At 62.6% G+C, this 19601-nt stretch overlaps 5 pseudogenes; all 5 read right to left on the bottom strand.

The window, feature by feature from the left end:
* Nucleotides 1-1752: 1752 nt before the first annotated feature.
* LOC142871652 (uncharacterized) lies at nucleotides 1753-1871 on the bottom strand (annotated as a pseudogene).
* Nucleotides 1872-5750: 3879 nt separating this feature from the next.
* Nucleotides 5751-5869, bottom strand: LOC142871641 (uncharacterized; annotated as a pseudogene).
* Nucleotides 5870-9748: 3879 nt separating this feature from the next.
* On the bottom strand, nucleotides 9749-9867 carry LOC142871630 (uncharacterized; annotated as a pseudogene).
* Nucleotides 9868-13747: 3880 nt separating this feature from the next.
* Nucleotides 13748-13866, bottom strand: LOC142871619 (uncharacterized; annotated as a pseudogene).
* A 3873-nt stretch (nucleotides 13867-17739) lies between these two features.
* On the bottom strand, nucleotides 17740-17858 carry LOC142871607 (uncharacterized; annotated as a pseudogene).
* Between the last annotated feature and the right edge of the window lie 1743 nt (nucleotides 17859-19601).

Raw genomic sequence — 19601 nt, 5'->3', positions numbered from 1 at the left:
CAGAGAAGACACCAGGCTGGGCCCCCACGGCACAGCGGGAGCACGTCCCCCGCAGGCCACTTAGCCACGGCGGCCAGCCGGCGGACGGTTGGGTTGCGCGAGACGCTGCGGCCGCCCTGCTACCGGGTTCCTGGGAGGGCGTCCTGGAACCAGCGTCCACACCAAGCCCTTGGAAGGCCCAGGCGACGGAGGAGCCCCGTCAGGCAGGGGCCGAGGACGGTGACGGCCCGGGCGGGGAGGAGCGTGTCAGGCAGGGGCAGAGGACGGTGACAGGTGACAGGCCGGGCGGGAAGGAGTCAGTCAGGCAGGGGCCGTGGAGGAGACGGGCTGGGTAAGGGTTAGGGTTAGAGTCAGGGCACAAGTCACAATCGCAAAGACCTGGAAGGGACCCGAGTGCCCATCGACCCACGAGTGGGTAAATAAAATGTGGCGCGTGGACACCACGGAGTGCTATTCGGCTATGAGGAGCAGCGGTGAGGGGGCACCTCTCGTGGTTCTCCTGGCCAGAGCTGGAACCCGTTCCAGTAAGCCAAGTATCCCAAGAATGGACACACGAGCACCACGTGCTCGCGCTCACCAGCAAATGGGTACGAACCGATGGACACCTAAGTGGACACAGAGGAATCACCTTCTTCGGGTGGGTGTCGGGCGGGTGGGGGGAGGGGATGGGCATACACATCCATTAGGAATGGGGTGGGTGCGCACCGACTGGGGGATGGGCGCACTTGAAGCTCTGACCCGAGGGGGGAGGCTGGGAGAGGGCAACGCACCCGACCTTAACATTGGTGCCCCCACAATATGCTGGAACAACATGAGAGGTAAATGAATAAGAACACGGGGGGGGGGAGGGGGGCACGGGCAACACATGTCACCTTAATACTTGGACTCCCATCATCTGCTTGAAAAGAGAGAGAAAGGAAAATGCAATAATAGAGATAAGAGACACTTTTTAAAAATAATGAATCCGGCCGGGCGCTGTGGCTCACGCCTGTAATCCTAGCTCTTGGGAGGCCGAGGCGGGCGGATTGCTCAAGGTCAGGAGTTCAAAACCAGCCTGAGCAAGAGCGAGACCCCGTCTCTACTATAAATAGAAAGAAATTAATTGGCCAACTGATATATATATAAAAAATTAGCGGGGCATGGTGGCGCATGCCTGCAGTCCCAGCTACCCGGGAGGCTGAGGCAGAAGGATCACTCGAGCCCAGGAGTTTGAAGTTGCTGTGAGCTAGGCTGACGCCACGGCACTCACTCTAGCCTGGGCAACAAACCGAGACTCTGTCTCAAAAAAAAAAAAAAAAAATGAATCCGAAGAGAAAAGTAAAAGGAGGCCTGTGGAGCAGGTCTGGGTGTGACTCCGGATCCCCCAACATCAGGTGCCACCACCAAAGATTCCTACGTGTAGCCCATAGAACCCCAAAAGCAACGGGACGAGTTCTGGTCACATACTCCCTCAAAATGACATCCTGGCCTTCTTCTGGAACTCCCTCCCCTCTCAGACTCTCAAGGTTTCCTCCAGCGTGTCGGTTCCCACAGAGCAGACCTTTGGTCTGAGACCTGACAGTCCAGAAGCCACGCATGCTGTCGCGTGGCGGCGGTGTCGCGGCTCGGGACAAGAGGAGGCCCCACGGTGCGGGCTGGGGCGCCAGGCACCGCGGCGGGCGCTGAGGGTGGGGGTCACCCCCACCCCGGGCCGCCCCCGCACTCCCAGAAACGCGACAGAACCCGCGGCAAAAAAAAAAAAAAAAAAGAAGAAGCCTAGGGCACCCGGTATTCCCGGGCGGTCTCCCATCCAAGTTCTAACCAGGCCCGACCCTGCTTAGCTTCCGAGACCAGACGGGATCGGGCGCGTTCGGGGTGGTGTGGCCGTGGACGGCGGAGGGCGCCCCTGCCCCGCTCAAGAAGCCGAGCCTCTCTGCGCTTCCCCGCCGCCTCCTCCCGCCCCAGGCCCCGCGCCGGGCCGGGCCGGGCCTGTTGAGTTCGCCGGCCGGGTCCGGCGGGCTCCGAGGGACGGGGGTGACAGGCGGGCCGGGGTTGGGGGCTGTCTCTCTATACACACACACTCACACTCACTCACTCACTCACTCACACTCACACAAGATGCGCCTCCACGGCTGGACCCGCCAAGGTGGAGACCTTCCAGCCCCCCTCCTCTCCTCGCCTGGCCTCCTTCACCTCCCCGCCCCCCACCCCCAGCGCGCCGCGGCCGCTGACTGCGCACGGGCGGGCGGGGCGCTCGCCCTTTGACCCCAGCCAGGGGCCGCCCTCCCCCACAACCCCTTTCAGCTGCGCCCCCCACCCTGTGGCCCGGCGGCCGCCTATTCCCCCGGGCCAGGGCTGGGGCACAGCGCATGGGGGAGGGGAGCGAGTGTATGGGGCGTCTCTCTCTCTCCGGATGTGTCCCATGGGTGGGGTGGGGTGGCGTGGTTTGTGGGGCGCTGAAGAAATCAGTCCCCTCCATCTCCTCCCTCTGGAAAACACCCAAGCCCTTGGAGAACTGCCGGCACCGCTTCGTGGGGGCCGGGACCCTCCTCTGTGTCCTCCTGTGGCCCAGTCCAAGGGGCCTGGGCCTGGCCGGGGCTGCATTGGACCCCAACCACCCTGGCGTGTGGACTCGCTAGAAATCGGCGATTAGATATTGGATTCCAGCGTCATTGAGGTCATTTCACTAATGAGTGCACCGCAAAGAGTTTCCTAATCCATCTGTGAGGGTGGCAACCGAAAGAGAATTTTAGAGCTGACAGAATAGGCGAGGAAAGGCATAGGAGATTTCCACACCCAGTAAGGAAGCCTTTCCCGAAATGGAAGAAAGAAACGAGCAAACAGAGACACCGGTCGCCCGCCCGGAGGAGAGTCTGCCCCCGAGAGAAAGTACCCTGACCAGGTTCTCCCGTGGGTGGGTGGCGAGCTAGCGGCGTTCAGAAGAGCGAGGCCCGCAGTCTGTGCGGAAGACACCTGCACTCGGGTGTGTGTGGCGGCGCAATTCACAAGCAGCTCCAGATGTTAATCCAAGGAGAAGCCAGGGAGTTCCCAACGCCCCGGGTGTCCTCAGCCCACGACTGGCTGCTGTGGGAATGCGAAGCCCGGCTCCTTGTCTCAGAGCGGGGCAACCAGGAGGTGTGATGTCCACCCCGGGGTTCCCAGGAGGATCAGGCTGAAGCTGGGACTTGGCCTCAAAGTGTCCCCTCGCATGGCCACCCCCTTCCCCTTCCTGCTCCTCTACTCCTGGTGCCCCTCCATCCAGGGGCCAGACCTTAAAGAGTCACCCGCAAGAGAATCCTGGTCCCAAAGGAGCCTTCTGGGGGACCCGTGCTGAGAGAGGTTGTGGGCATGGCCCGCTGGGGCTCTGCCCGACCCAGGGCTGAGAGATGCAACCTCCCAGCTCTGGGTCCCTGCAGGAAGTGTTGGCAAGCACAGGGCCAGTCCTCCAAAGTCCCAGGTGCAGGGAGCCCAGGCCAAGCAGCCTGTGGAAGAAGCCACATGCTGTGCCACCCCGGGGAACACGACTGCAGGCCAGGGCCCTTCCCACCTCCTCCTCCTCCTCCTCCTCCTGCTCCTCCTCCTCCTCCTCCTCCTCCCACCCCGCCCCCGCCCCCACATGGCACAGGGCCCAGAGACACCTCAGACACTTGCTACCCAAAGTGCAAAGGGCATCAGTTGCTCCTCCAAACCCCCCCCCAGCCCAGCAGACCGCGTTGTCCAGCCAGCCCCCGGGCCTCCCTGGGGTGCCCAGCACAAAAGTGCAGACACCCACCGGACCCTCACCCCCGGGCCTCCCTGGGGTGCCCAGCACAAAAGTGCAGACACCCACCGGACCCGAAAACTCAATCTCAGTTTTCGGATGTTTTTGCCACTCTAAGGACCCACAGGCCAGCTGGGCCTTCTGGCAGGACAGAGAGCCCCGGAATCCGACATGGAGAGCTGGGTGTACGTCCCCATGAGGAGGCGGTCCCCACCTCCGCGGCTATCCCCTTGCGGGGAGCGGCAGCCGCGGGGCCTCAGAGAAGACACCAGGCTGGGCCCCCACGGCACAGCGGGAGCACGTCCCCCGCAGGCCACTTAGCCACGGCGGCCAGCCGGCGGACGGTTGGGTTGCGCGAGACGCTGCGGCCGCCCTGCTACCGGGTTCCTGGGAGGGCGTCCTGGAACCAGCGTCCACACCAAGCCCTTGGAAGGCCCAGGCGACGGAGGAGCCCCGTCAGGCAGGGGCCGAGGACGGTGACGGCCCGGGCGGGGAGGAGCGTGTCAGGCAGGGGCAGAGGACGGTGACAGGTGACAGGCCGGGCGGGAAGGAGTCAGTCAGGCAGGGGCCGTGGAGGAGACGGGCTGGGTAAGGGTTAGGGTTAGAGTCAGGGCACAAGTCACAATCGCAAAGACCTGGAAGGGACCCGAGTGCCCATCGACCCACGAGTGGGTAAATAAAATGTGGCGCGTGGACACCACGGAGTGCTATTCGGCTATGAGGAGCAGCGGTGAGGGGGCACCTCTCGTGGTTCTCCTGGCCAGAGCTGGAACCCGTTCCAGTAAGCCAAGTATCCCAAGAATGGACACACGAGCACCACGTGCTCGCGCTCACCAGCAAATGGGTACGAACCGATGGACACCTAAGTGGACACAGAGGAATCACCTTCTTCGGGTGGGTGTCGGGCGGGTGGGGGGAGGGGATGGGCATACACATCCATTAGGAATGGGGTGGGTGCGCACCGACTGGGGGATGGGCGCACTTGAAGCTCTGACCCGAGGGGGGAGGCTGGGAGAGGGCAACGCACCCGACCTTAACATTGGTGCCCCCACAATATGCTGGAACAACATGAGAGGTAAATGAATAAGAACACGGGGGGGGGAGGGGGGCACGGGCAACACATGTCACCTTAATACTTGGACTCCCATCATCTGCTTGAAAAGAGAGAGAAAGGAAAATGCAATAATAGAGATAAGAGACACTTTTTAAAAATAATGAATCCGGCCGGGCGCTGTGGCTCACGCCTGTAATCCTAGCTCTTGGGAGGCCGAGGCGGGCGGATTGCTCAAGGTCAGGAGTTCAAAACCAGCCTGAGCAAGAGCGAGACCCCGTCTCTACTATAAATAGAAAGAAATTAATTGGCCAACTGATATATATATAAAAAATTAGCGGGGCATGGTGGCGCATGCCTGCAGTCCCAGCTACCCGGGAGGCTGAGGCAGAAGGATCACTCGAGCCCAGGAGTTTGAAGTTGCTGTGAGCTAGGCTGACGCCACGGCACTCACTCTAGCCTGGGCAACAAACCGAGACTCTGTCTCAAAAAAAAAAAAAAAAAAAATGAATCCGAAGAGAAAAGTGAAAGGAGGCCTGTGGAGCAGGTCTGGGTGTGACTCCGGATCCCCCAACATCAGGTGCCACCACCAAAGATTCCTACGTGTAGCCCATAGAACCCCAAAAGCAACGGGACGAGTTCTGGTCACATACTCCCTCAAAATGACATCCTGGCCTTCTTCTGGAACTCCCTCCCCTCTCAGACTCTCAAGGTTTCCTCCAGCGTGTCGGTTCCCACAGAGCAGACCTTTGGTCTGAGACCTGACAGTCCAGAAGCCACGCATGCTGTCGCGTGGCGGCGGTGTCGCGGCTCGGGACAAGAGGAGGCCCCACGGTGCGGGCTGGGGCGCCAGGCACCGCGGCGGGCGCTGAGGGTGGGGGTCACCCCCACCCCGGGCCGCCCCCGCACTCCCAGAAACGCGACAGAACCCGCGGCAAAAAAAAAAAAAAAAGAAGAAGAAGCCTAGGGCACCCGGTATTCCCGGGCGGTCTCCCATCCAAGTTCTAACCAGGCCCGACCCTGCTTAGCTTCCGAGACCAGACGGGATCGGGCGCGTTCGGGGTGGTGTGGCCGTGGACGGCGGAGGGCGCCCCTGCCCCGCTCAAGAAGCCGAGCCTCTCTGCGCTTCCCCGCCGCCTCCTCCCGCCCCAGGCCCCGCGCCGGGCCGGGCCGGGCCTGTTGAGTTCGCCGGCCGGGTCCGGCGGGCTCCGAGGGACGGGGGTGACAGGCGGGCCGGGGTTGGGGGCTGTCTCTCTATACACACACACTCACACTCACTCACTCACTCACTCACACTCACACAAGATGCGCCTCCACGGCTGGACCCGCCAAGGTGGAGACCTTCCAGCCCCCCTCCTCTCCTCGCCTGGCCTCCTTCACCTCCCCGCCCCCCACCCCCAGCGCGCCGCGGCCGCTGACTGCGCACGGGCGGGCGGGGCGCTCGCCCTTTGACCCCAGCCAGGGGCCGCCCTCCCCCACAACCCCTTTCAGCTGCGCCCCCCACCCTGTGGCCCGGCGGCCGCCTATTCCCCCGGGCCAGGGCTGGGGCACAGCGCATGGGGGAGGGGAGCGAGTGTATGGGGCGTCTCTCTCTCTCCGGATGTGTCCCATGGGTGGGGTGGGGAGGCGTGGTTTGTGGGGCGCTGAAGAAATCAGTCCCCTCCATCTCCTCCCTCTGGAAAACACCCAAGCCCTTGGAGAACTGCCGGCACCGCTTCGTGGGGGCCGGGACCCTCCTCTGTGTCCTCCTGTGGCCCAGTCCAAGGGGCCTGGGCCTGGCCGGGGCTGCATTGGACCCCAACCACCCTGGCGTGTGGACTCGCTAGAAATCGGCGATTAGATATTGGATTCCAGCGTCATTGAGGTCATTTCACTAATGAGTGCACCGCAAAGAGTTTCCTAATCCATCTGTGAGGGTGGCAACCGAAAGAGAATTTGAAAGCTGACAGAATAGGCGAGGAAAGGCATAGGAGATTTCCACACCCAGTAAGGAAGCCTTTCCCGAAATGGAAGAAAGAAACGAGCAAACAGAGACACCGGTCGCCCGCCCGGAGGAGAGTCTGCCCCCGAGAGAAAGTACCCTGACCAGGTTCTCCCGTGGGTGGGTGGCGAGCTAGCGGCGTTCAGAAGAGCGAGGCCCGCAGTCTGTGCGGAAGACACCTGCACTCGGGTGTGTGTGGCGGCGCAATTCACAAGCAGCTCCAGATGTTAATCCAAGGAGAAGCCAGGGAGTTCCCAACGCCCCGGGTGTCCTCAGCCCACGACTGGCTGCTGTGGGAATGCGAAGCCCGGCTCCTTGTCTCAGAGCGGGGCAAGCAGGAGGTGTGATGTCCACCCCGGGGTTCCCAGGAGGATCAGGCTGAAGCTGGGACTTGGCCTCAAAGTGTCCCCTCGCATGGCCACCCCCTTCCCCTTCCTGCTCCTCTACTCCTGGTGCCCCTCCATCCAGGGGCCAGACCTTAAAGAGTCACCCGCAAGAGAATCCTGGTCCCAAAGGAGCCTTCTGGGGGACCCGTGCTGAGAGAGGTTGTGGGCATGGCCCGCTGGGGCTCTGCCCGACCCAGGGCTGAGAGATGCAACCTCCCAGCTCTGGGTCCCTGCAGGAAGTGTTGGCAAGCACAGGGCCAGTCCTCCAAAGTCCCAGGTGCAGGGAGCCCAGGCCAAGCAGCCTGTGGAAGAAGCCACATGCTGTGCCACCCCGGGGAACACGACTGCAGGCCAGGGCCCTTCCCACCTCCTCCTCCTCCTCCTCCTCCTGCTCCTCCTCCTCCTCCTCCTCCTCCCACCCCGCCCCCGCCCCCACATGGCACAGGGCCCAGAGACACCTCAGACACTTGCTACCCAAAGTGCAAAGGGCATCAGTTGCTCCTCCAAACCCCCCCCCAGCCCAGCAGACCGCGTTGTCCAGCCAGCCCCCGGGCCTCCCTGGGGTGCCCAGCACAAAAGTGCAGACACCCACCGGACCCTCACCCCCGGGCCTCCCTGGGGTGCCCAGCACAAAAGTGCAGACACCCACCGGACCCGAAAACTCAATCTCAGTTTTCGGATGTTTTTGCCACTCTAAGGACCCACAGGCCAGCTGGGCCTTCTGGCAGGACAGAGAGCCCCGGAATCCGACATGGAGAGCTGGGTGTACGTCCCCATGAGGAGGCGGTCCCCACCTCCGCGGCTATCCCCTTGCGGGGAGCGGCAGCCGCGGGGCCTCAGAGAAGACACCAGGCTGGGCCCCCACGGCACAGCGGGAGCACGTCCCCCGCAGGCCACTTAGCCACGGCGGCCAGCCGGCGGACGGTTGGGTTGCGCGAGACGCTGCGGCCGCCCTGCTACCGGGTTCCTGGGAGGGCGTCCTGGAACCAGCGTCCACACCAAGCCCTTGGAAGGCCCAGGCGACGGAGGAGCCCCGTCAGGCAGGGGCCGAGGACGGTGACGGCCCGGGCGGGGACGAGCGTGTCAGGCAGGGGCAGAGGACGGTGACAGGTGACAGGCCGGGCGGGAAGGAGTCAGTCAGGCAGGGGCCGTGGAGGAGACGGGCTGGGTAAGGGTTAGGGTTAGAGTCAGGGCACAAGTCACAATCGCAAAGACCTGGAAGGGACCCGAGTGCCCATCGACCCACGAGTGGGTAAATAAAATGTGGCGCGTGGACACCACGGAGTGCTATTCGGCTATGAGGAGCAGCGGTGAGGGGGCACCTCTCGTGGTTCTCCTGGCCAGAGCTGGAACCCGTTCCAGTAAGCCAAGTATCCCAAGAATGGACACACGAGCACCACGTGCTCGCGCTCACCAGCAAATGGGTACGAACCGATGGACACCTAAGTGGACACAGAGGAATCACCTTCTTCGGGTGGGTGTCGGGCGGGTGGGGGGAGGGGATGGGCATACACATCCATTAGGAATGGGGTGGGTGCGCACCGACTGGGGGATGGGCGCACTTGAAGCTCTGACCCGAGGGGGGAGGCTGGGAGAGGGCAACGCACCCGACCTTAACATTGGTGCCCCCACAATATGCTGGAACAACATGAGAGGTAAATGAATAAGAACACGGGGGGGGGGAGGGGGGCACGGGCAACACATGTCACCTTAATACTTGGACTCCCATCATCTGCTTGAAAAGAGAGAGAAAGGAAAATGCAATAATAGAGATAAGAGACACTTTTTAAAAATAATGAATCCGGCCGGGCGCTGTGGCTCACGCCTGTAATCCTAGCTCTTGGGAGGCCGAGGCGGGCGGATTGCTCAAGGTCAGGAGTTCAAAACCAGCCTGAGCAAGAGCAAGACCCCGTCTCTACTATAAATAGAAAGAAATTAATTGGCCAACTGATATATATATAAAAAATTAGCGGGGCATGGTGGCGCATGCCTGCAGTCCCAGCTACCCGGGAGGCTGAGGCAGAAGGATCACTCGAGCCCAGGAGTTTGAAGTTGCTGTGAGCTAGGCTGACGCCACGGCACTCACTCTAGCCTGGGCAACAAACCGAGACTCTGTCTCAAAAAAAAAAAAAAAAATGAATCCGAAGAGAAAAGTAAAAGGAGGCCTGTGGAGCAGGTCTGGGTGTGACTCCGGATCCCCCAACATCAGGTGCCACCACCAAAGATTCCTACGTGTAGCCCATAGAACCCCAAAAGCAACGGGACGAGTTCTGGTCACATACTCCCTCAAAATGACATCCTGGCCTTCTTCTGGAACTCCCTCCCCTCTCAGACTCTCAAGGTTTCCTCCAGCGTGTCGGTTCCCACAGAGCAGACCTTTGGTCTGAGACCTGACAGTCCAGAAGCCACGCATGCTGTCGCGTGGCGGCGGTGTCGCGGCTCGGGACAAGAGGAGGCCCCACGGTGCGGGCTGGGGCGCCAGGCACCGCGGCGGGCGCTGAGGGTGGGGGTCACCCCCACCCCGGGCCGCCCCCGCACTCCCAGAAACGCGACAGAACCCGCGGCAAAAAAAAAAAAAAAAAAGAAGAAGAAGCCTAGGGCACCCGGTATTCCCGGGCGGTCTCCCATCCAAGTTCTAACCAGGCCCGACCCTGCTTAGCTTCCGAGACCAGACGGGATCGGGCGCGTTCGGGGTGGTGTGGCCGTGGACGGCGGAGGGCGCCCCTGCCCCGCTCAAGAAGCCGAGCCTCTCTGCGCTTCCCCGCCGCCTCCTCCCGCCCCAGGCCCCGCGCCGGGCCGGGCCGGGCCTGTTGAGTTCGCCGGCCGGGTCCGGCGGGCTCCGAGGGACGGGGGTGACAGGCGGGCCGGGGTTGGGGGCTGTCTCTCTATACACACACACTCACACTCACTCACTCACTCACTCACACTCACACAAGATGCGCCTCCACGGCTGGACCCGCCAAGGTGGAGACCTTCCAGCCCCCCTCCTCTCCTCGCCTGGCCTCCTTCACCTCCCCGCCCCCCACCCCCAGCGCGCCGCGGCCGCTGACTGCGCACGGGCGGGCGGGGCGCTCGCCCTTTGACCCCAGCCAGGGGCCGCCCTCCCCCACAACCCCTTTCAGCTGCGCCCCCCACCCTGTGGCCCGGCGGCCGCCTATTCCCCCGGGCCAGGGCTGGGGCACAGCGCATGGGGGAGGGGAGCGAGTGTATGGGGCGTCTCTCTCTCTCCGGATGTGTCCCATGGGTGGGGTGGGGTGGCGTGGTTTGTGGGGCGCTGAAGAAATCAGTCCCCTCCATCTCCTCCCTCTGGAAAACACCCAAGCCCTTGGAGAACTGCCGGCACCGCTTCGTGGGGGCCGGGACCCTCCTCTGTGTCCTCCTGTGGCCCAGTCCAAGGGGCCTGGGCCTGGCCGGGGCTGCATTGGACCCCAACCACCCTGGCGTGTGGACTCGCTAGAAATCGGCGATTAGATATTGGATTCCAGCGTCATTGAGGTCATTTCACTAATGAGTGCACCGCAAAGAGTTTCCTAATCCATCTGTGAGGGTGGCAACCGAAAGAGAATTTGAAAGCTGACAGAATAGGCGAGGAAAGGCATAGGAGATTTCCACACCCAGTAAGGAAGCCTTTCCCGAAATGGAAGAAAGAAACGAGCAAACAGAGACACCGGTCGCCCGCCCGGAGGAGAGTCTGCCCCCGAGAGAAAGTACCCTGACCAGGTTCTCCCGTGGGTGGGTGGCGAGCTAGCGGCGTTCAGAAGAGCGAGGCCCGCAGTCTGTGCGGAAGACACCTGCACTCGGGTGTGTGTGGCGGCGCAATTCACAAGCAGCTCCAGATGTTAATCCAAGGAGAAGCCAGGGAGTTCCCAACGCCCCGGGTGTCCTCAGCCCACGACTGGCTGCTGTGGGAATGCGAAGCCCGGCTCCTTGTCTCAGAGCGGGGCAAGCAGGAGGTGTGATGTCCACCCCGGGGTTCCCAGGAGGATCAGGCTGAAGCTGGGACTTGGCCTCAAAGTGTCCCCTCGCATGGCCACCCCCTTCCCCTTCCTGCTCCTCTACTCCTGGTGCCCCTCCATCCAGGGGCCAGACCTTAAAGAGTCACCCGCAAGAGAATCCTGGTCCCAAAGGAGCCTTCTGGGGGACCCGTGCTGAGAGAGGTTGTGGGCATGGCCCGCTGGGGCTCTGCCCGACCCAGGGCTGAGAGATGCAACCTCCCAGCTCTGGGTCCCTGCAGGAAGTGTTGGCAAGCACAGGGCCAGTCCTCCAAAGTCCCAGGTGCAGGGAGCCCAGGCCAAGCAGCCTGTGGAAGAAGCCACATGCTGTGCCACCCCGGGGAACACGACTGCAGGCCAGGGCCCTTCCCACCTCCTCCTCCTCCTCCTCCTCCTGCTCCTCCTCCTCCTCCTCCTCCTCCCACCCCGCCCCCGCCCCCACATGGCACAGGGCCCAGAGACACCTCAGACACTTGCTACCCAAAGTGCAAAGGGCATCAGTTGCTCCTCCAAACCCCCCCCCAGCCCAGCAGACCGCGTTGTCCAGCCAGCCCCCGGGCCTCCCTGGGGTGCCCAGCACAAAAGTGCAGACACCCACCGGACCCTCACCCCCGGGCCTCCCTGGGGTGCCCAGCACAAAAGTGCAGACACCCACCGGACCCGAAAACTCAATCTCAGTTTTCGGATGTTTTTGCCACTCTAAGGACCCACAGGCCAGCTGGGCCTTCTGGCAGGACAGAGAGCCCCGGAATCCGACATGGAGAGCTGGGTGTACGTCCCCATGAGGAGGCGGTCCCCACCTCCGCGGCTATCCCCTTGCGGGGAGCGGCAGCCGCGGGGCCTCAGAGAAGACACCAGGCTGGGCCCCCACGGCACAGCGGGAGCACGTCCCCCGCAGGCCACTTAGCCACGGCGGCCAGCCGGCGGACGGTTGGGTTGCGCGAGACGCTGCGGCCGCCCTGCTACCGGGTTCCTGGGAGGGCGTCCTGGAACCAGCGTCCACACCAAGCCCTTGGAAGGCCCAGGCGACGGAGGAGCCCCGTCAGGCAGGGGCCGAGGACGGTGACGGCCCGGGCGGGGAGGAGCGTGTCAGGCAGGGGCAGAGGACGGTGACAGGTGACAGGCCGGGCGGGAAGGAGTCAGTCAGGCAGGGGCCGTGGAGGAGACGGGCTGGGTAAGGGTTAGGGTTAGAGTCAGGGCACAAGTCACAATCGCAAAGACCTGGAAGGGACCCGAGTGCCCATCGACCCACGAGTGGGTAAATAAAATGTGGCGCGTGGACACCACGGAGTGCTATTCGGCTATGAGGAGCAGCGGTGAGGGGGCACCTCTCGTGGTTCTCCTGGCCAGAGCTGGAACCCGTTCCAGTAAGCCAAGTATCCCAAGAATGGACACACGAGCACCACGTGCTCGCGCTCACCAGCAAATGGGTACGAACCGATGGACACCTAAGTGGACACAGAGGAATCACCTTCTTCGGGTGGGTGTCGGGCGGGTGGGGGGAGGGGATGGGCATACACATCCATTAGGAATGGGGTGGGTGCGCACCGACTGGGGGATGGGCGCACTTGAAGCTCTGACCCGAGGGGGGAGGCTGGGAGAGGGCAACGCACCCGACCTTAACATTGGTGCCCCCACAATATGCTGGAACAACATGAGAGGTAAATGAATAAGAACACGGGGGGGGGGAGGGGGGCACGGGCAACACATGTCACCTTAATACTTGGACTCCCATCATCTGCTTGAAAAGAGAGAGAAAGGAAAATGCAATAATAGAGATAAGAGACACTTTTTAAAAATAATGAATCCGGCCGGGCGCTGTGGCTCACGCCTGTAATCCTAGCTCTTGGGAGGCCGAGGCGGGCGGATTGCTCAAGGTCAGGAGTTCAAAACCAGCCTGAGCAAGAGCAAGACCCCGTCTCTACTATAAATAGAAAGAAATTAATTGGCCAACTGATATATATATAAAAAATTAGCGGGGCATGGTGGCGCATGCCTGCAGTCCCAGCTACCCGGGAGGCTGAGGCAGAAGGATCACTCGAGCCCAGGAGTTTGAAGTTGCTGTGAGCTAGGCTGACGCCACGGCACTCACTCTAGCCTGGGCAACAAACCGAGACTCTGTCTCAAAAAAAAAAAAAAAAAATGAATCCGAAGAGAAAAGTAAAAGGAGGCCTGTGGAGCAGGTCTGGGTGTGACTCCGGATCCCCCAACATCAGGTGCCACCACCAAAGATTCCTACGTGTAGCCCATAGAACCCCAAAAGCAACGGGACGAGTTCTGGTCACATACTCCCTCAAAATGACATCCTGGCCTTCTTCTGGAACTCCCTCCCCTCTCAGACTCTCAAGGTTTCCTCCAGCGTGTCGGTTCCCACAGAGCAGACCTTTGGTCTGAGACCTGACAGTCCAGAAGCCACGCATGCTGTCGCGTGGCGGCGGTGTCGCGGCTCGGGACAAGAGGAGGCCCCACGGTGCGGGCTGGGGCGCCAGGCACCGCGGCGGGCGCTGAGGGTGGGGGTCACCCCCACCCCGGGCCGCCCCCGCACTCCCAGAAACGCGACAGAACCCGCGGCAAAAAAAAAAAAAAAAAAGAAGAAGAAGCCTAGGGCACCCGGTATTCCCGGGCGGTCTCCCATCCAAGTTCTAACCAGGCCCGACCCTGCTTAGCTTCCGAGACCAGACGGGATCGGGCGCGTTCGGGGTGGTGTGGCCGTGGACGGCGGAGGGCGCCCCTGCCCCGCTCAAGAAGCCGAGCCTCTCTGCGCTTCCCCGCCGCCTCCTCCCGCCCCAGGCCCCGCGCCGGGCCGGGCCGGGCCTGTTGAGTTCGCCGGCCGGGTCCGGCGGGCTCCGAGGGACGGGGGTGACAGGCGGGCCGGGGTTGGGGGCTGTCTCTCTATACACACACACTCACACTCACTCACTCACTCACTCACACTCACACAAGATGCGCCTCCACGGCTGGACCCGCCAAGGTGGAGACCTTCCAGCCCCCCTCCTCTCCTCGCCTGGCCTCCTTCACCTCCCCGCCCCCCACCCCCAGCGCGCCGCGGCCGCTGACTGCGCACGGGCGGGCGGGGCGCTCGCCCTTTGACCCCAGCCAGGGGCCGCCCTCCCCCACAACCCCTTTCAGCTGCGCCCCCCACCCTGTGGCCCGGCGGCCGCCTATTCCCCCGGGCCAGGGCTGGGGCACAGCGCATGGGGGAGGGGAGCGAGTGTATGGGGCGTCTCTCTCTCTCCGGATGTGTCCCATGGGTGGGGTGGGGTGGCGTGGTTTGTGGGGCGCTGAAGAAATCAGTCCCCTCCATCTCCTCCCTCTGGAAAACACCCAAGCCCTTGGAGAACTGCCGGCACCGCTTCGTGGGGGCCGGGACCCTCCTCTGTGTCCTCCTGTGGCCCAGTCCAAGGGGCCTGGGCCTGGCCGGGGCTGCATTGGACCCCAACCACCCTGGCGTGTGGACTCGCTAGAAATCGGCGATTAGATATTGGATTCCAGCGTCATTGAGGTCATTTCACTAATGAGTGCACCGCAAAGAGTTTCCTAATCCATCTGTGAGGGTGGCAACCGAAAGAGAATTTGAAAGCTGACAGAATAGGCGAGGAAAGGCATAGGAGATTTCCACACCCAGTAAGGAAGCCTTTCCCGAAATGGAAGAAAGAAACGAGCAAACAGAGACACCGGTCGCCCGCCCGGAGGAGAGTCTGCCCCCGAGAGAAAGTACCCTGACCAGGTTCTCCCGTGGGTGGGTGGCGAGCTAGCGGCGTTCAGAAGAGCGAGGCCCGCAGTCTGTGCGGAAGACACCTGCACTCGGGTGTGTGTGGCGGCGCAATTCACAAGCAGCTCCAGATGTTAATCCAAGGAGAAGCCAGGGAGTTCCCAACGCCCCGGGTGTCCTCAGCCCACGACTGGCTGCTGTGGGAATGCGAAGCCCGGCTCCTTGTCTCAGAGCGGGGCAAGCAGGAGGTGTGATGTCCACCCCGGGGTTCCCAGGAGGATCAGGCTGAAGCTGGGACTTGGCCTCAAAGTGTCCCCTCGCATGGCCACCCCCTTCCCCTTCCTGCTCCTCTACTCCTGGTGCCCCTCCATCCAGGGGCCAGACCTTAAAGAGTCACCCGCAAGAGAATCCTGGTCCCAAAGGAGCCTTCTGGGGGACCCGTGCTGAGAGAGGTTGTGGGCATGGCCCGCTGGGGCTCTGCCCGACCCAGGGCTGAGAGATGCAACCTCCCAGCTCTGGGTCCCTGCAGGAAGTGTTGGCAAGCACAGGGCCAGTCCTCCAAAGTCCCAGGTGCAGGGAGCCCAGGCCAAGCAGCCTGTGGAAGAAGCCACATGCTGTGCCACCCCGGGGAACACGACTGCAGGCCAGGGCCCTTCCCACCTCCTCCTCCTCCTCCTCCTCCTGCTCCTCCTCCTCCTCCTCCCACCCCGCCCCCGCCCCCACATGGCACAGGGCCCAGAGACACCTCAGACACTTGCTACCCAAAGTGCAAAGGGCATCAGTTGCTCCTCCAAACCCCCCCCCAGCCCAGCAGACCGCGTTGTCCAGCCAGCCCCCGGGCCTCCCTGGGGTGCCCAGCACAAAAGTGCAGACACCCACCGGACCCTCACCCCCGGGCCTCCCTGGGGTGCCCAGCACAAAAGTGCAGACACCCACCGGACCCGAAAACTCAATCTCAGTTTTCGGATGTTTTTGCCACTCTAAGGACCCACAGGCCAGCTGGGCCTTCTGGCAGGACAGAGAGCCCCGGAATCCGACATGGAGAGCTGGGTGTACGTCCCCATGAGGAGGCGGTCCCCACCTCCGCGGCTATCCCCTTGCGGGGAGCGGCAGCCGCGGGGCCTCAGAGAAGACACCAGGCTGGGCCCCCACGGCACAGCGGGAGCACGTCCCCCGCAGGCCACTTAGCCACGGCGGCCAGCCGGCGGACGGTTGGGTTGCGCGAGACGCTGCGGCCGCCCTGCTACCGGGTTCCTGGGAGGGCGTCCTGGAACCAGCGTCCACACCAAGCCCTTGGAAGGCCCAGGCGACGGAGGAGCCCCGTCAGGCAGGGGCCGAGGACGGTGACGGCCCGGGCGGGGAGGAGCGTGTCAGGCAGGGGCAGAGGACGGTGACAGGTGACAGGCCGGGCGGGAAGGAGTCAGTCAGGCAGGGGCCGTGGAGGAGACGGGCTGGGTAAGGGTTAGGGTTAGAGTCAGGGCACAAGTCACAATCGCAAAGACCTGGAAGGGACCCGAGTGCCCATCGACCCACGAGTGGGTAAATAAAATGTGGCGCGTGGACACCACGGAGTGCTATTCGGCTATGAGGAGCAGCGGTGAGGGGGCACCTCTCGTGGTTCTCCTGGCCAGAGCTGGAACCCGTTCCAGTAAGCCAAGTATCCCAAGAATGGACACACGAGCACCACGTGCTCGCGCTCACCAGCAAATGGGTACGAACCGATGGACACCTAAGTGGACACAGAGGAATCACCTTCTTCGGGTGGGTGTCGGGCGGGTGGGGGGAGGGGATGGGCATACACATCCATTAGGAATGGGGTGGGTGCGCACCGACTGGGGGATGGGCGCACTTGAAGCTCTGACCCGAGGGGGGAGGCTGGGAGAGGGCAACGCACCCGACCTTAACATTGGTGCCCCCACAATATGCTGGAACAACATGAGAGGTAAATGAATAAGAACACGGGGGGGGGAGGGGGGCACGGGCAACACATGTCACCTTAATACTTGGACTCCCATCATCTGCTTGAAAAGAGAGAGAAAGGAAAATGCAATAATAGAGATAAGAGACACTTTTTAAAAATAATGAATCCGGCCGGGCGCTGTGGCTCACGCCTGTAATCCTAGCTCTTGGGAGGCCGAGGCGGGCGGATTGCTCAAGGTCAGGAGTTCAAAACCAGCCTGAGCAAGAGCGAGACCCCGTCTCTACTATAAATAGAAAGAAATTAATTGGCCAACTGATATATATATAAAAAATTAGCGGGGCATGGTGGCGCATGCCTGCAGTCCCAGCTACCCGGGAGGCTGAGGCAGAAGGATCACTCGAGCCCAGGAGTTTGAAGTTGCTGTGAGCTAGGCTGACGCCACGGCACTCACTCTAGCCTGGGCAACAAACCGAGACTCTGTCTCAAAAAAAAAAAAAAAAAAAATGAATCCGAAGAGAAAAGTGAAAGGAGGCCTGTGGAGCAGGTCTGGGTGTGACTCCGGATCCCCCAACATCAGGTGCCACCACCAAAGATTCCTACGTGTAGCCCATAGAACCCCAAAAGCAACGGGACGAGTTCTGGTCACATACTCCCTCAAAATGACATCCTGGCCTTCTTCTGGAACTCCCTCCCCTCTCAGACTCTCAAGGTTTCCTCCAGCGTGTCGGTTCCCACAGAGCAGACCTTTGGTCTGAGACCTGACAGTCCAGAAGCCACGCATGCTGTCGCGTGGCGGCGGTGTCGCGGCTCGGGACAAGAGGAGGCCCCACGGTGCGGGCTGGGGCGCCAGGCACCGCGGCGGGCGCTGAGGGTGGGGGTCACCCCCACCCCGGGCCGCCCCCGCACTCCCAGAAACGCGACAGAACCCGCGGCAAAAAAAAAAAAAAAAGAAGAAGAAGCCTAGGGCACCCGGTATTCCCGGGCGGTCTCCCATCCAAGTTCTAACCAGGCCCGACCCTGCTTAGCTTCCGAGACCAGACGGGATCGGGCGCGTTCGGGGTGGTGTGGCCGTGGACGGCGGAGGGCGCCCCTGCCCCGCTCAAGAAGCCGAGCCTCTCTGCGCTTCCCCGCCGCCTCCTCCCGCCCCAGGCCCCGCGCCGGGCCGGGCCGGGCCTGTTGAGTTCGCCGGCCGGGTCCGGCGGGCTCCGAGGGACGGGGGTGACAGGCGGGCCGGGGTTGGGGGCTGTCTCTCTATACACACACACTCACACTCACTCACTCACTCACTCACACTCACACAAGATGCGCCTCCACGGCTGGACCCGCCAAGGTGGAGACCTTCCAGCCCCCCTCCTCTCCTCGCCTGGCCTCCTTCACCTCCCCGCCCCCCACCCCCAGCGCGCCGCGGCCGCTGACTGCGCACGGGCGGGCGGGGCGCTCGCCCTTTGACCCCAGCCAGGGGCCGCCCTCCCCCACAACCCCTTTCAGCTGCGCCCCCCACCCTGTGGCCCGGCGGCCGCCTATTCCCCCGGGCCAGGGCTGGGGCACAGCGCATGGGGGAGGGGAGCGAGTGTATGGGGCGTCTCTCTCTCTCCGGATGTGTCCCATGGGTGGGGTGGGGTGGCGTGGTTTGTGGGGCGCTGAAGAAATCAGTCCCCTCCATCTCCTCCCTCTGGAAAACACCCAAGCCCTTGGAGAACTGCCGGCACCGCTTCGTGGGGGCCGGGACCCTCCTCTGTGTCCTCCTGTGGCCCAGTCCAAGGGGCCTGGGCCTGGCCGGGGCTGCATTGGACCCCAACCACCCTGGCGTGTGGACTCGCTAGAAATCGGCGATTAGATATTGGATTCCAGCGTCATTGAGGTCATTTCACTAATGAGTGCACCGCAAAGAGTTTCCTAATCCATCTGTGAGGGTGGCAACCGAAAGAGAATTTTAGAGCTGACAGAATAGGCGAGGAAAGGCATAGGAGATTTCCACACCCAGTAAGGAAGCCTTTCCCGAAATGGAAGAAAGAAACGAGCAAACAGAGACACCGGTCGCCCGCCCGGAGGAGAGTCTGCCCCCGAGAGAAAGTACCCTGACCAGGTTCTCCCGTGGGTGGGTGGCGAGCTAGCGGCGTTCAGAAGAGCGAGGCCCGCAGTCTGTGCGGAAGACACCTGCACTCGGGTGTGTGTGGCGGCGCAATTCACAAGCAGCTCCAGATGTTAATCCAAGGAGAAGCCAGGGAGTTCCCAACGCCCCGGGTGTCCTCAGCCCACGACTGGCTGCTGTGGGAATGCGAAGCCCGGCTCCTTGTCTCAGAGCGGGGCAACCAGGAGGTGTGATGTCCACCCCGGGGTTCCCAGGAGGATCAGGCTGAAGCTGGGACTTGGCCTCAAAGTGTCCCCTCGCATGGCCACCCCCTTCCCCTTCCTGCTCCTCTACTCCTGGTGCCCCTCCATCCAGGGGCCAGACCTTAAAGAGTCACCCGCAAGAGAATCCTGGTCCCAAAGGAGCCTTCTGGGGGACCCGTGCTGAGAGAGGTTGTGGGCATGGCCCGCTGGGGCTCTGCCCGACCCAGGGCTGAGAGATGCAACCTCCCAGCTCTGGGTCCCTGCAGGAAGTGTTGGCAAGCACAGGGCCAGTCCTCCAAAGTCCCAGGTGCAGGGAGCCCAGGCCAAGCAGCCTGTGGAAGAAGCCACATGCTGTGCCACCCCGGGGAACACGACTGCAGGCCAGGGCCCTTCCCACCTCCTCCTCCTCCTCCTCCTCCTGCTCCTCCTCCTCCTCCTCCTCCTCCCACCCCGCCCCCGCCCCCACATGGCACAGGGCCCAGAGA

Source organism: Microcebus murinus, chromosome 6, assembly GCF_040939455.1.
Source record: "Microcebus murinus isolate Inina chromosome 6, M.murinus_Inina_mat1.0, whole genome shotgun sequence".
Classification (NCBI taxonomy): domain Eukaryota; kingdom Metazoa; phylum Chordata; class Mammalia; order Primates; family Cheirogaleidae; genus Microcebus; species Microcebus murinus.
This window is presented reverse-complemented; position numbering and strand designations above follow the sequence as displayed.